Source organism: Cebidichthys violaceus, unplaced genomic scaffold, assembly GCF_023349555.1.
Source record: "Cebidichthys violaceus isolate CVI_PGR_0920_01 unplaced genomic scaffold, fCebVio1.0.p SCAF_41, whole genome shotgun sequence".
NCBI classification, from domain to species: domain Eukaryota; kingdom Metazoa; phylum Chordata; class Actinopteri; order Perciformes; family Stichaeidae; genus Cebidichthys; species Cebidichthys violaceus.
Window position 1 is genome coordinate 987,972 of NW_027176606.1, and position 15,776 is coordinate 1,003,747.

The following is a 15,776-nucleotide window of genomic DNA, read 5'->3' on the forward strand; positions in this document are numbered from 1 at the left end:
TGAGACCAAACTGAGTCACATAAAAATAAAGTATAAAACTGCAAAGGGAATAAAGCCGTCTTTGCTTTTCTATTTACAGTTCTGGATCATGCTGGAGGTGATAGTGTATGTTTTATTGTACCACTGCGTCACTGAAGACAGGAAATAGAACAGTGATGGAGGCAACAAAAGCAGGTGGAAAAACAGAGATATTCACAGACGAACACAGATAGAGGAAAGAGAGAGAAAATGTGTTGAACTGCGAGACAATAGGTCGTTGAAAGTTGCATACACACCAGATGTTAAACAAATATGCCAGTCCACATGGATTACTTTCTCTTGTCTGTTTGAGAACAAATACGCCTACTGCTGTGACGGGTGATCTCATTCATTTATTAGCATGGTTAAATATCTTCTACATTTAAGTTGAAGTAATTCGCTCGCCTCCCCCTCAGTGATGTGGAAGTTGTGTATTGCTTTGTAGTAACTCAGTCAGGTTTAAATAACGCTATGTTGCTCAGAACATGACCACGGAAAACTAATTTAAATTGCTTTGCTTTCCTGTCATCTTGAACTTCAATTAATTGCCAGCTCATCCCTACTTAGCATGGCAGGCTTTACATTTCTCCACATGGTAAAGTGGCGCACATGTCGTTGTACTTAAAGAGACTCTCCGTACGTTAGAGAAGATGGTGGTTTCTTTTTACACGCACCCCAAACAACAGTGTGTTTCTCTGCTAACGTGAGCTGCAAACATTAGCTTGTCCGACTAACTAGCTCATTAGCGTGACACAAAAACAAGTTAGTTGGACAGCATTTTCAACCAACTCCTATGTAAGCTTAATTGGCGATTTCATACATCTTAAACAGCATATTTATACTATAAAACATCTTATTTTAAATTAGGAAACTAACATTACCTCATTAGAAAATGTATACATAAACTTAAACAGCAAACTCATACGTTTGCTTACTTGGCATATTCCTACTTAAATATGTACGTTAAATTAGCAAACTCATACATAACGTAATAAGCAAACCCACACGTTAGCTTGAACGGCAAACTCATACGTTAGCTTGAAGGCAAACTCATACGTTAGCTTGAAAGGCAAACTCATACGTTAGCTTGAACGGCAAACTCACACGTTAGCTTGAACGGCAAACTCATACGTTAGCTTGAACGGTAAACTCATAGGTTAGCTTGAACAGCAAACTCATATGTTAGCTCACTTAGCAAATTCATAACGTTAGCTTAATAGTCTTAATAGTCTAACGTTAGCTAGCTACAGTAGCAGTGACGGTTGTCATCCTCAGCCCACAGATTCGGGGGTCACCAGCTAAAAAACGTGAAGCCCGTTTTTGTCTACTTTTGCCTGAAATAAATGACATATTATTTTTCAAACTACTACAGCTACTACTTGGCTGTTTCATCATATGACCTCTCAGCTACATGAGAATCCACCACCACAGGGCATTTCTGTTTATACAGTGTATTGATGCACAGAGAGACCCACAGAGATAAAAGGAATATGTGAGCCGTTGAGGGAAGATTACACACGCTGCTCAAACATCTCAACCAAACACCCAGACTCCTTTGCAGTCAGTCAAAGTGTGTTTCAGGAAAAGTAAAATTTGTATTTGTGTGTGTGTGTGTGTGTGTCTGCGTGCGTGCGTCCATGCCAGAGAATGACTGTGTTTTTGTCCATGCAGTGTTTGTGTTTGTGTGTGGGTATGCCAATGTGTGGGCCTATATCCGACTGCTTGCACACCTGTGTTTACTGTGTCTCTCTGCCATGCTTGCTTTTATTTTTGTAAATATGAGTGTGTTTTTAAGATAAGATAAGATAATCCTTTATTAGTCCCACAGCGGGGAAATTTGCAGGATTACAGCAGCAGAGTGGATAGTGCAAACAAACAAACAAGAGACATAAGTAGAAAAACAAGATTAAAACAAGTATAATAAATAAGCAATCATACAGTAAAAGTATAATAAATACGTTTTAAAAAATGTCTGTATGCTCTTGCGAGGACGAAAGTGTATGAGAATGCGGGTATTTTTGCATAATAGGACCATTTGACTCGTCCTCTTGAAAAGGGCAGTTTGAGGGATGAAACTTGTTTTTTTAGGGTTAAGCTTGAATTTAGGTTAGGTCAAGCTTAGCCCTGTTTGAGCTCTGATACCACCGGCCACTGATTTAACACACATCCCAGTAAAGAAGAAGATGAAAGCGGAACGGCGCAATCTGTGTATATATTGGATTTATACATTTCATCATGTTGGGCGGAAAATAAAAAAAAAATACCTTTGAAGACAAAAAAACATCTTGATTTTCCCCCTAAAGTTTGCACAATGTGATCAAATCACAGAGTAATGGGGTTAGACGTGTACTTACTTGTATATGTGACAAATCGCCTATTCAAACTAAACTTAACGATGCTAGTTTGATCATCTTGTTTCTTGCCCTGTGTGACTTCTTTTTGACCTCTCCGTGTTTCCAGATTCAAAGCCCAAACTAAAGCTAAAGCCTGAAGTGGCGTGGGACAGTGACTCATTCTTCGAGGGTATGGTTAAGGGGCTGTAGGGTATGCATTAGCTCCAATGAGTGCCCTCCCAAGTATGGAAGTGCAACCGTGTGTTTCAGTGTGTGTACCTGTGTCTCGTGCTGTAATGGCCCGATAACAGAGGCCCTCCGGCCAGAAAAAGGATTAATTAAGAGGCCAGACTGGAACCCCCCCCCCCCAGGGGGAGGGCGCCCTGTGCACCTCCTCTCCGCCAAACACACACAGACGCCGGTGTGAATAAATAAAGCGCATGTGCACATGCATAGCCTCGTAAACTTACACACAGGTAAGCATGCCCCGGGAACACACACACACACACACACACACACACACACACACACACACACACACACACACACAGTCTGCGGGTTCAAAACATTCCTGTCTGCCCCGGCGGGTTTAAATCCTTCTCTAACTAATGCTGGCAGCGTTTGTACGACTCCAGAGGAAACACCTTCAGCACTTAACGGAGGCTTTTTACTCGCCTGCCTGGGCAGCTCAACACACTCATTAAGTTCCTCTCGTTTATTAGACCAAACGTATCGTTTCAGGATGAAGAAGGGTGCGGGGCAAACCGAGGAAAATAAATCAAAAAAGAAACAGGAGAAAAATCTAATTCACCAGCATGAGTCAATTGTGTTTGTGCAGCCCTTTTATCATAGTTACAGTCTTTAATGGAGTATAAAGAAGAAAACGATTCAGGTATCTTAACATAAGCTACTCTGCTGTATCTTAAAGCAAAATAAACAACACAAAGGCTTTGAGGTAAAATCCTCTTATTGCATGAGCAAATCGTATTCCCTTTAAAATAAATCAGCTTTCTGAAACCCTGGGAAATGAGGCGTAAAAATGGACGTGTCTGTATTTATGGGGAAATTAATCAAAAGATTACAATGTCCAATAAAAAACAGCAATTCATTTGTCAGCACTGTTCAGCCCTTGAAGGTCACCCATATTAATCCCCGTCCAAGTGATTCAGCTTTCACCTTGTCGGCTATCGAATAAGAAGTAATATGATGTGTTGCAATAAAAAAGGAAGCTCAATTTGAAGACGGCCATAAAGCTGCAGTTCCTTATCATACACTGCACTTCTTTTTCAAAGGCAGTGGTGTCGTGCATTTGGTTGAACCCAGATCTTTCCGATGAAGCCCTTCGCTGGACACGGGTGCCGAAAAGTGATATTCACTTCGGAGTATCTGGTTTCTGGACTATTTTGTGCGACGGATTCTATAGATAACGTATCGAGTGGCTCGCTGCCGCAGAGCCTTGGAGTTGATAGCGGACACAGTGTGTCCTTACTGGCACAGCCTCGTTTGTCCTCCTGGACTGGATTAAGCTTTGTGCGATGTGGCTTTCTATGCCGTTATAAACCTACGTCTTTCTCTTCTCAGAGGGGTTTGTGTTTCCCCAAGGTTCATAGAAACAGCACCACTATAGGAGGGCAACGCCGGGACGTAAACACAACGCCCGACTTTTCCGATCACGACTGTGATCGACACCAGGATCCGCCATCTGTACGTGTCCCTGTTCCACTTCACGACATCTGGTAGAACTTCACGCCAGTAATTCACTCCAATCCCATTTAAAACAATAATCTTATTACATCAACAGTTGTGCAAAAAGTATAATCGGATTGTCTAAATCAGAATAAGTGGTATGATCATAGATTTGGATGGCACAAATGGCAACATTCGTACTCAATCAATCTCACTACAAGGTCCATTTAGTAGCTCTTCCAGAGCTTTCGATCACATCGCATGATCTTCCTAGTTGATGTGGTATTCTAAACATTAGAATGTCCATTCTCACTGAGGACTTTTTTAATCTGCTACTGAAGATTACGTGGTGTGATTGAAAGCTCCAGAACATCTACTGAATGGACCTTTGCCAGGAGATTCCAAATGTCAAGAAATAAAAGTTAAACCACAGTCTTCATTAGTGTATTTCTATATAACATCTTCACCTTTTCTTTTTCTTTCTTGTATTAGAGCTTGAGTCCTGAATTATTGGGTGGATGTCTTTGCCCCGAGTCTTGCCTCTCAGGACACATGCAGGCTGCCTAACCTTAGTGCTGGATGTTTTTTGGGGCAGTGCAAATAAAAATCTACTGAAAGTACTCCAGGTTGAAAAAAGGTTTCTGTGAACTTTTTTTTTTTTTTTTTACAGAAAATATTGTCCTAAAAAGATGCTTGAGCTGAACCTCAGACAAAAATAAGACAAAAGAAAACACGAAAAAAGTATCACGTTCAATGATTTCAGATTTACTACATGTATGTAGGCGTCGGTCTCTCGAAACACTGAAGGTCAGTTTTTAAATAGTCACGGTCAAGCTCTGGATTTTGTCCGTTCACCAGGGACGACTCGGAGAAGTTTCAGCAACAACAACCAAACTGAGACGCTCTAAGTCATAATAATAAATAATGCATTTCGTGTTGTGTGCCGAACAGCAGGGCCGTCCAGATACGGGATTTTGCTCCCATAATCTTCCTGCCCAGACCGTTTTAATCCAGGGTCTGCTGGCATCTGGCTGTCGGACATCTACAAGTAGATGAAAACCTTCGCGCCAAGGGCAGCTCCCTGGAGCCGGGCCCAGACCCCGACAAAACCCTCGTCCATCTGCCTCCATCTGGCGCCGGCGGACGCAGTCGGAACCGGCGGCTAACAGGTGTCACAATAAAAGCCTTTTTAATATTTGACCTGGGATAAAGAGCGCTTCAGACTCCATTCTTTCATCGTTTGAGAAAGATGTTTGAAAGCCTCCATATGAACATTTGAGGACGTGTCTTCTTCTTATTCAGCTGGGAGGCTGATGGGTCGATGTGACTCAATAGTAAGCGACAGTGAGGAGGAGGGGGGGGGGGGGGGGGTGAGAGATCATTTTGAACTTCACACACTCCCTCTAATCTCACCTCTAAACTGAAATACGGTAGCATTTTCGTGTGTGCATTCACGGGCGCGCCTGCACATCAAAATCAATTTGGTCCCAAACCACAACAAGACAAAAAAAAAAAAAAAAAAAAAAAGCACCTTTGCACTAATGCATCAAAGTGGCTGAAAGTTGGCTGGTGTTCAATGTTTTGTGTGTGTGTGTGTGTGTGTGTGTGTGTGTGTGTGCTTCTGCAAAGAGGGCCGGCATTAACCCAACAGGGGGATGAAGTGGCGAAACGGTGTGTGTGGATGTATGTGTGTGTGTGTGTGTGTGTGTGTGTGTGTGTGTGTGTGTGTGTGTGTGTGTGTGTGTGTGTTTTGCAGGGCCAGCCAGGGTCAAACCAAGAGGTTTGTTAACATGGAGCATTAATCTTGCTTGGGCTCACATCCACACGTTGCAAGTTAAATGGAAACACACACACACACACACATTCCCTCAGTTCTCTGCGGCGAGCTGAGATGCCCGCAAGTAAATTTTTAATCACAAGCTCTCCAATCACTCAGGTCCATCTCAAACACCAGTGCTGAAGCTCCACTAATACCCAGGAAGAGGACCTGCTGATCACCAGCGCTTCCCGTCTGTGCCGATATAAAAAAGAGGACGTTTCTCTCCTCCGTCAGACTTTCTGCTCGCTGGTGTTTGTTGTTGTTGTTTCTTCTCCTCATGAGACCCTGCAGCTCGCCGCTGCTTTACCGTTCCTTTGGACCGCTGGTTGACAAAACAAGCGATTTGATGTCTGTAAAAATTGGCCATTTTGCGCGACTTCTGGTCATATCATTGACATTAATGGCAAAAAATAATTGCAAATTGCAGCGGCTGTGACTGTCACTTTGCACAGCAGCTGGATCTCGCTTGATGTCACGAGATCAAGCGAGATCGCAAGTCCATCCGGTCGCGCTTCCAGTCATGCGTCGATGCGGTCATGCGGTGAATGTGAGGAGCTACTGGGATGCTTTAGGTGTGTGCGAGATGACACTGAGGGGCGTTTAGTTCAAAACAATAAGATGCTGCCGTAGCATCCGTTATATATCAGAACGGGAGAGTATTTCTTCATTGAAAAAAAAAAGAGCAAAGAACGACGCTGAAGGCTTTTCCTAATGGAACAGATGTTTTCGCTCTTCTCCCTAATGGCTTCGGCATTTGATTGACGGTTCATCTAATCACCTGTCTGTTGTTTTTTTTTTGAAGTTCCCGCCCTTTTTCCAAACTCACTGACGGCTTCTGAGACGGTTGCGGACGGCGACCTGGCGGGTCAGGTTTGCCGCCACTATCAAAAATTGGAAATTTGTACTTGATAAATGGCGAAAAAAATGATCATTTAAATATCTATCGATCTAAGAAGTAACTTGTGATCTTTTGTTATTTTGCTGATTTTGCGACTTGGCTTTAAGCGAGCCCCTATTCGTCTACTTAGGGTTCGGATTCTGTTGCTCAAAGGCACTCAGGCATTTTCCCATGCCAGCTCTCTGAACATTCAAACTGAAGGCAACACGTGCAAACAGCCTGACAGAGACTCGGACAAATGGAGGAATTTATGTGACATACCAACATTTCTGAGTCCTTTTTGGTCCCGCGGGGGGGGGGGGGAGCTGTAAAACAGTGCTGCTCTTTTGGCTCGGGGCCCGACCGTCTTCGGGGACACTGCGCTGTGCAGCAAAGCAGCCACAGAGCAGTAGATCACGGTCCACATTGTATAAATAAACCCCTTTCCCAGAGCGCCGGCCTTTAAAGGGCGCCCTTGGTCTCAGAAGTCTCTTCTGATGAGGTTTAACACACCGATGCAGTGAATCTTAGTCAGCACTTTATCATATTGACTTTTTTTTACCAGAGGTGTGTCACTGTTCTAACCCCCCCCCCCCCCTTCTTGTCTCTCAATTGTTATTCCCTGCGTTGCTATTCTCTCCAAACAGAGCACACATTCATCACTCGGTCTTGTACCTTTCTTGCGGACATGCAGGGGAGGGAAGAAAAAAAAAAGGAAACCTTTTCAGGTCCGAGCTTGTAAATGACCTGCCACAAAAAAAAGGGTTTATTAAGTCACCTCCCCTTCCTTCTCCTAACCTACTTACTGAAAACACAGAGGAGGAGAAGGGACAGACACGAGGTGAGGTAGACAGACAGACAGACAGACAGACAGGACAGGACAGACAGGACAGGACAGACAGACAGACAGCCAGAGAGACAGACAGGACAGGACAGGACAGACAGACAGGACAGGACAGGAGCGAGAACAGAGCGCATATGTCCATAGTCCGGCTTATTTGGTAAAATTGCAACAAAAAAAAAATGTTATTTGCAAAATGCAAATAATGAATGAATGTGTGTGTGTGTGTGTGTGTGTGTGTGCCCTCTGCTGATTTGTCCACGAGTATAAAAGTGACATCACAGCTTCCTGATTTCTCTGTTTCTTTTGTCCGACCAACAGTAAAAAAATAAATAAAAAAAACGATACTCAGTTTATAGTGACACAAAACAGAGACGAAGTTCTGCAGAAACAGCAACTGTTTTGCCTTTTCCTGTTTGTTTAATAGAGGACTCTTTAGTCGATTGAGTTGTGTCGTCTGTCTGTGCTGGAACTGGGAGAAGGACCCCTCCTCTGTTGCTCTTCCTGGCATTCATGGTTTTTTTTTTTGATGGGCGGGGGTGAAAGGATCTCTTTATCCAAACTAAGTGTCTAAAAATATCCTAAATGCAGATACGTGTGTGATTTTTGTGCTAGATAAAATTCTTGTCCATTGTTATCCTGAACATGTAATCAAACAGGCTTCTCCCGGCATGCTGTAGCTCCTCATTATCAACGCCGCCACATTCAGCCTGCCGGCGGCTTTGAATACGAACCTGGATGACATATTGACCACAAATCTAATTGATGCTGTAACATCAAACAGGGCAGATGGAAAAAAAACAAAACTTCAGCCAACTTGCATCTAACACTAAAACCAATCAACTAATGGATCAAATCTGCGTTATGGAAAATATTGAGCACCCATGCAACAATTGGGGCCAACGCATCCAGCGAAGCTGCAGATATAAATAGTTTGTCATTAATTGTTCCTCCGGGGTGCACAAAAAAAAAAAAAAAAAAAAAAAAAAAAGAGTTCACGCTGATAATATTTCCTTTGATAATATTTGCAAGTTAATTAATTTGCCGGCTAAAGGTGTTTACACACTCATAATCTGAATGAACAGGCGAAATCAATCATCCAGACGAGCCTCGGGCGCTCAAGGAGACGATCACGACCCCCCCCCCCATCCATCTTCATCCTCCTTAACACACACACACACACACGAAGATTGTAACGGGACATAAACAACAGAAAAAAATCTTCTCAAGAGGTCTCACGCCGCGAAATGTGGGCCAGATCAGAATAGAATTTTTTTTTTTTTGGGGGGGGGGGGGGGGCGTGCTGAGTGAGATCACTCCGCCGGCGGCGCATCTTCAAATGGCACACATGTCGGTGCCGCGAATGCGTTCTCCTGAAGTCAAAGTGTCATCCGCTCAGCCACGGATCTGCGTTTTATTATTTAAAAAAAAAAAACGGCGCGGCATGTCGGTGCGTAACGGGGAGCGAGGAGAGCGGAGAGCGGAGCGCGGGGAACAAACAGAAACACAGGTTTCTAAATGAAGCTGCCACAACGCCCCCGGTTTCCTTTTCTTTTTAAAAAAAATGTAAACGGGACAGCAGACACGTCTACTACTCGTCTACTGTGGGGATTAAAGGCGCCATGTAGGACAGGGATGCTGATGTTACAGAATGGGAACACACGGTCACCCACCTTTGTCATCCCGGAGCTGTGGTGTGATGTGACGGTCGTGGCGGTGGATTTCTCCCCCCTGCTCGGGCTCCGTGTCCCGGCCAGCCGGCTGACTGCTGCCTGCCCCCGCTTTCCTCTCCTCTTCCTCTTCTTCTTCTTCTTCTTCTTTTCCCTCTTCTTCCTTATTATTATTATTATCTGTTTTAGGAAAGCCTCCGGTCCTCCTCCTCCTCCTCGCCTACAGTTGGCTCTCCTTCATCTGTTTGGTGATTGTTCAGGTGTCGCAGTCAGCGAGGCAGCAGATCTGCTGTCTGTCTGTCATCAGAGGCTCCTCGCGACTCCTTTCCTCGTGCAACAAAACGGGGGGTCGGTCTCTCTCTCTCTCTCTCTCTCTCTCTCTCTCTCTCTCTCTCTCTCTCTCTCTCGCTCTGTCTCGCTCTGTCTCGCAGCCAATACGCGCGCGTTTGCCTATGATGCGGGGATGAGTATACTGCTGGGCTGGGGTGGGGGGGGGTTGGCACGCGCTCACGCACGCACATAAGGTCCTCTCTCTGACACACACACACACACACACACGCGCGCATTAAGCGCATGGACAGTCCTAACGGATACATACTGTGCCTATCATATACTCGTAATACTTCTCCTCACACCGCTTGTGTTCTTTAACTGTGTTGAGCTTTAATGTGAAAAGCATCTGTCATGCAAATAAAGTTAATTTGAATGTGAACTGGAACCGAATAGCTGGCTGATGTAAATTTACAGCAGACCAGGGGCTCCTTTAATGATGAGTGGGCCTGAGGCAAAAACCAGGAAAGAGCCCCCCCCCCCCCCACCCCCCCTTATGCATTATTCTCATCCTTTTCCCTACAGAGAGTGTTATTGTTATTCCTGAGGATGCTCATTGTTATGTATGCAGGCGTTTATCTCCGTTCCCTGCCCCCTGCGCCAAAGGTGTCTGTATTTGTATCCTGTAGAAGTGATGAAACACGGCGAGGATCCCTTTTTGCTTATCCTCGGGATTAGCTTGTGAAAACCAAAATGCGCTCCAAATTGGTTGGTAACGTGCCGTTCGGCATAACAAAGGTAAGCCCTTCCTGACCTCAGCGTCTTTAGTCCGTGCCTTCACAAAACCTTAACGGTGAACTCTGTCTCGCGACAAAGCCGTAAGGCGTGAGTACCGCTCCGCTAAGGGATCCCTCCGCTCCGTCACAGCTGGGGAACGACCACACGGTTCAAAGGAAACCAAACGGTAATGGGCGGTCAGTTCAACGCCGTCTTCTTCTGAGCAAAATCCCGTTTACGTGACGTCACCGGGGGGGTCATTTAACGGTAGAAACACGTTATCAGGGAGGGTCTCGTGATTATGGGAAAGGTGTAGGATCCAGTGTGGGGTTTTTTTTCATAGCTTGGCCGATACAAGTCAGGAAATCTCTCACGCTGGGTTCCGAATGTTTCTTGTGAGTCCTCCAATTTTTTACGCTAATGAGATGCTAACTTGCTCGAGTGGACTCTTCCTCGGGTACCCTGGTGTCCTTTACATGTTTCAAACACTATCGCAGCTTTCCTGCTGAGGATGCTTCCCTTTATGTCCAGTCAGCCCTATGCTGCACACTATCTAATCAAAGGCAACACTTCAAAAAGAACCCTTTTCTTTTTGTTGGGCAATGATTCATTTTTTGTTGGATGTTCACACCCAGTTTAATGACATTGGGGCCCAAAACTGTGTTCCCGCATACATGCGTTTAAATCCAATGTATTTTCCCTCTGCTGCGATATTATTAGCAACTCATCTACTACTGCGCCTCAGTGATTTTTAAACACGTTATTGTACTTTGTGTGGTTTTATTCTCACCGTTTTCTTACACAGACTCATAATGAACCACGAGTTGAGAGACACTTTACTGCTGCTGACCTTATTGTGCTTTCTTGCTTTTACCTCCTATTAAATCCCCACTTTTTTGATGTTATATTACTTCCTTTAGTGTTACTCTCTGGTTCATGGCAGATTGTTTGAGCGATGATCGGTGACCCTGCGTCGTTATTCCAGGGAGGAACAGGAGACTTTGATTAGGCAACGGCTGTCCCTTCTTCCTATCGATCGTCCCCGTGATGAGCTGTAGAGTTTGTCCACAGCTTGTTAAACACCCCAGCGGCATTGTAATTTATTGTTTTTAGCTTGTTTGTGGGTCAGCAATAATGCCTGACCCCGCTGTGCTGAGTGGACAATATTTGTCTGAGGGGCTTTTTTTTTTTCTTTTTTTTTCCCTGATCGACCGGATGGATTCGTCGGTCTCTCCTCTCCTGCTTTGTTGTTGTCGTGGCCTGAGATTGATTTTTAGGGAGAGATGTTTGTAACGTCGTTCTAAAGACAGCTCTTAATAAGTCACTGCATGCGCTTGAAAACAGGAAATATGTTAAGATCCACGACCGCAAATCTCTATAATTACTTTTATTGACTTTATCCGCACAGCAATCCGGCAAAAAAAAAAAAAAAAAAAAGAAAGACATGATGGACGGTGTAGAGACGTGATAAACTGTCACTTTCTGTCATGTGTCTCATCCTGAAGTTCGTGGTCACATGTGAGCTTCGAGTCTTTTATGATCACTTTGCTCAGAGTTTTTGATTTTAAAGGCTTCTTCTTGCTCTCCTGGAAGCGTCCATCTTTTTTTGTCCTGTCCTCTGTGTTTTCCTCTAAAGTTTGAAAAGAAGTGAAACCAGGACAAAGTCACGGATCATCCTTATTATTACAAACACGGCCCCCTGCTCCCCGGACGCCTGCAGAAGGCTTGGGTGGGCGGTTGGTGGGGAGAGAGAGAGAGAGAGAGAGAGGGGGGGGGGGGGCTCCGCTGTTAGACGCCGTCCTCTGGACACGCTTGGCTTCATCCTCCATTGGAGCTGTCAGGGTGCAATCAGCTGAGGTGGAGGGCGCTCTGGCTGGGCTGTGACATTACTCTGACCCCAGGCGGGGATCCCTCGCACCGCTAACGGGGGGGGGGGGGGCCCGGTGGCCCCTCCTCTCCGGGAGCTGAATAATTCAGCGTCATGAGGTCGGGGGACGGCGTGAAGCGCAGCGGCCGGGGCCGACGGTTTGATTCCCTTTGGGATCAGCCAAGCCGTAAACAGCTTGCTCTGCGAGGCTCACTGTGCGTCATCGCACACTCTGCATTTATAAATATTTCTATTGCACTTTATTGGCCTCTCTGCAATCTGCCCGGCTCCAGCAAAGACATTTTTTATTGGATTTCATTTTATCTCATATGCTACTTGGGACTTTTTTGGGGGGGCGGGGGGGGGGGGGGAATATTCTTGCAAAAGAAACTTTAGTGTTTTCATGTTTTGACATTCTTTGATGGATCGGATGCTCTTGTGTGGGCTGACAGAGTTACTGTACACTGCTAATTAAGGCTTATGAAACCTCTAAAGCACAGCCAACGAGCGAAACACAACAGTAGAGATGTGAAGTTCTAACCTGAACAAAAAGAGATGTGTTTAGTGCAAAATCTGTCAACATCTGTCAACGAAAAAAAACACGTCGCCCGTTTGTCGATGGGGAACAAATGTTTAAGTTTGATGTGTTCGAGGAAGTCTGTGATTTGAACTGCTTCTTGAATCACTTAAAAAAGTGTTTGTTTGTCCTTGAAAAAAGATCTATACTGCGGTGTACATTTCAGTTTCCGTGCAAAACTAAAAAAAAAAAAAAAGTGAATTTGACGTGCAAATCCCTCACTGACAACAACAGTATGTACAGGAGTTTAAATTGTCATTTTTCCATCAAAAGTCTCTGGAGTGAACCACACAGAAGTGTGATGATTCTGAACCTCGCCAACATGTTAGAACTTCCCTCTTCTATCTAAAATGTGTTCCTGTTCGTTTGACTAATACCTCAAAAAGAATGCAGGAAGACAACTGCGTGTTCAAAAAAAAATGCCACAGCCAGACCTTTGAGAAGAAAGAGCCCATTTGTTCTTGACACACCTGTTTGATTCCTGCTTGGGCTTTAATGGCCATTCAGGAGTTTTTGGTCATATTACACGATCTTCCAGTTTTGCACAGCTGCCATAGAAGTGTGTATGTTTGACATCGACACCTTCAGGGGTCTCACTCGTGACCTCGGAGAGAGTTCTGGTTCTTCACAAAACGATGAAACTGCAAGCTCCACTTGGAAATGTACACGGCAACAACTTTGAACTGCTGTCGCTACTGAATTCATTTTTCATCCGACGCTGCTCTCTCGACTAGAACCCGATGGGATTTTTCCCATTGGATGTTGTGTTATTGCAGAAAATAAGCTCGTCTGTGACACACGTTTCCTTCAGATAATCGCCACGTTCACGAGGTTTTGAAGCGCGAATGCAACCGCCGTAAAAAAAAAAGAAAAAAAAAGAAGAAAAGCTAACATTTAAACCTCCTTGAAAATTCACGAGGTGGGGATTTTACTGCCGTGTTTTAATGTCGCGGAACGAAACTTTAAAATCTCTTAAGCTTGTGTTGATCACAGATCTTATTTCAGGCGTGAAACCAGAACCAGAGGAAACCAGAAGTGCAACAAAAAAAAGAAAGAAAAGAAAACTGCAAACTCATTTCTGGGTTTTAAGGACTCATTCCTGCAGCACTCTAGAATTGATTACAAAGTCCTCACAGCAGCACCTGGCCTACTTCTCTGACCTGCTTATCCAAAATGACACTGTGGGTCATCTGTGGTTACACCGCGGGTTAAATGAAACCCTCTTTTTAAGGCGCTGTAGCTGCTTGACTACATTTGATTGACTGCTTTCCTGTCCTTTTTGCTTCTGCGTGAAGATCATCGTGTCGTCCTCGCTCTGAAAACACAGTTTTGCTTCTTTGCATTTAGCCGCTGAAACAAGAGCTGCTTCACCTCCTTGATGTTTTTTTTTTTTAATAAGAAGAACAAAACAGACTTCGGGTCAGTGCTAACAGGGTGGAGAGAGGGAGAAGAGGGCGGGGATAGTGCCTCATTTAGTACACAGATAATACCTCTACTGTTCCAAACAGGGCTGTCAACACTTCCTGTCAGCACGGCTGCACACACACACACACACACACACACACACACACACACACACACTTCTCTTCTGCTTCTTCTTCCTCCTCTGCCGTTCCCTCCATCCCTGCTTTCTCCTCCTCTCTCCGATTCTGCTGTGTTCGTGTAGTGATTAGGTTTCTCTCCGCCCTGTGGTCTCTCTCGTGTGTGTGTGTGTGTGTGTGTTTCTGTGCTTATATATGTCTGTGTGTGTGTGTGTGTGTGTGTGTGTGTGTGTGTGTGTGTGTGTGTGCGTGTGTTGGTGAAATCCCCCCCCCCTCTTCCCCAGGGCTCAGGTGTCACAGCAGCTCTCCCTCCACTCCTTTGAACGGAGAGCTCAGCGCCGAGGATCAACATGAGGGCGAAAGGTTTTAGACAGTTTCCCATGTACCGAATAAATTAACTGCTGCTGTGTGGATTGCTGTGTGTGTGTGTGTGTGTGTGTCTGTGTGTGTGTGTGGCGAAGAGAAAAAGACTTCTCAGCACACACACACACACACACACACACACACACACACACAAGGCAGTGTTTTGAGCCTGGTGCACAGTGGCTCAGCCCTCTTAAAGCCTGTGGTCATATTACTGAGCGTGGAGGTCAACGGTCAACGCCAATGAGCCACCGCATACAGAAGGAGCCGTGTTCTAACCGAGCTGCCACTCCGGCTTCCTCCTGTGTAAAACATCGGCCTCTCGGTGTTGCTTTACACGTTTCTGGATCGACACCCGGGCAGGAGCGCACGAGCGCACGTGCACGGGTGGCGGACACGTGTGCCGCTCTCTAAACGCATCGTCCCAAATTTAGTCGGAGGACGTTTGAATTCAGAAGCTTTTATTTTAGACTCACGACCCAGATTTTCTTTTTTTCTTTTTTCTTTTTTTTTTCTTTTTTTTACGTCACATCACGGTCATCTGCTACCTCCTGTGGCTTATCTCCACTATCAAAGAAGATGAAAGGAGATGTCATAGGGACGTATGGATAGCACACACACACACACACACACACACACACACACACACACACACACACACACACACACACACTGGTTTCCTCTGAGAAGCAGTCATCAGCTTAGTGGCGGTTTCTCCCATACCGAACGCTTTAATCTGCAGAACGACTTTGTAACAATAATCTATACACATTATGAAATTGAACTGGAGGCGGCCACACGCTGCAGCAAGCAATCACTATTACTGCGTCAACCTTCATGTTGGTTTATCCAAACGCTGCAATCTTCTGTGTCCACATAACCCCGTCCTCTTCCTCTTGATCCGACCCTGATCTGATCGCGTCGTTATATTAGTAGATTGCATTATTTGGCCCATTTATAAGACTGTTTTTGTGTTTTTCCAACCTGAAGTCAGCCATTGGTTTCCACACACACCTATATGTATATACACATAAATATATATATATATACACCAGAAGACGATAGAAGTTTGTCTCAGAGGACTGCTTTGTAGCAACATTTGATTTTTGCATCACTTTCATGATTTTTTTTATTTTT

The 15,776-nt window shown here is 44.8% G+C and overlaps 1 protein-coding gene across 1 annotated transcript in view; it reads right to left on the reverse strand.

The window, feature by feature from the left end:
- The window catches only part of gal3st3 (galactose-3-O-sulfotransferase 3), a 30,381-nt gene extending 20,819 nt beyond the window's left edge, over positions 1–9,562 (reverse strand). Inside the window, exon 1 of the mRNA XM_068728353.1 lies at positions 9,248–9,562. The gene's annotated coding sequence lies outside the window, so the exon portion shown is untranslated. The remainder of the gene's footprint in view (positions 1–9,247) is intronic.
- Between the last annotated feature and the right edge of the window lie 6,214 nt (positions 9,563–15,776).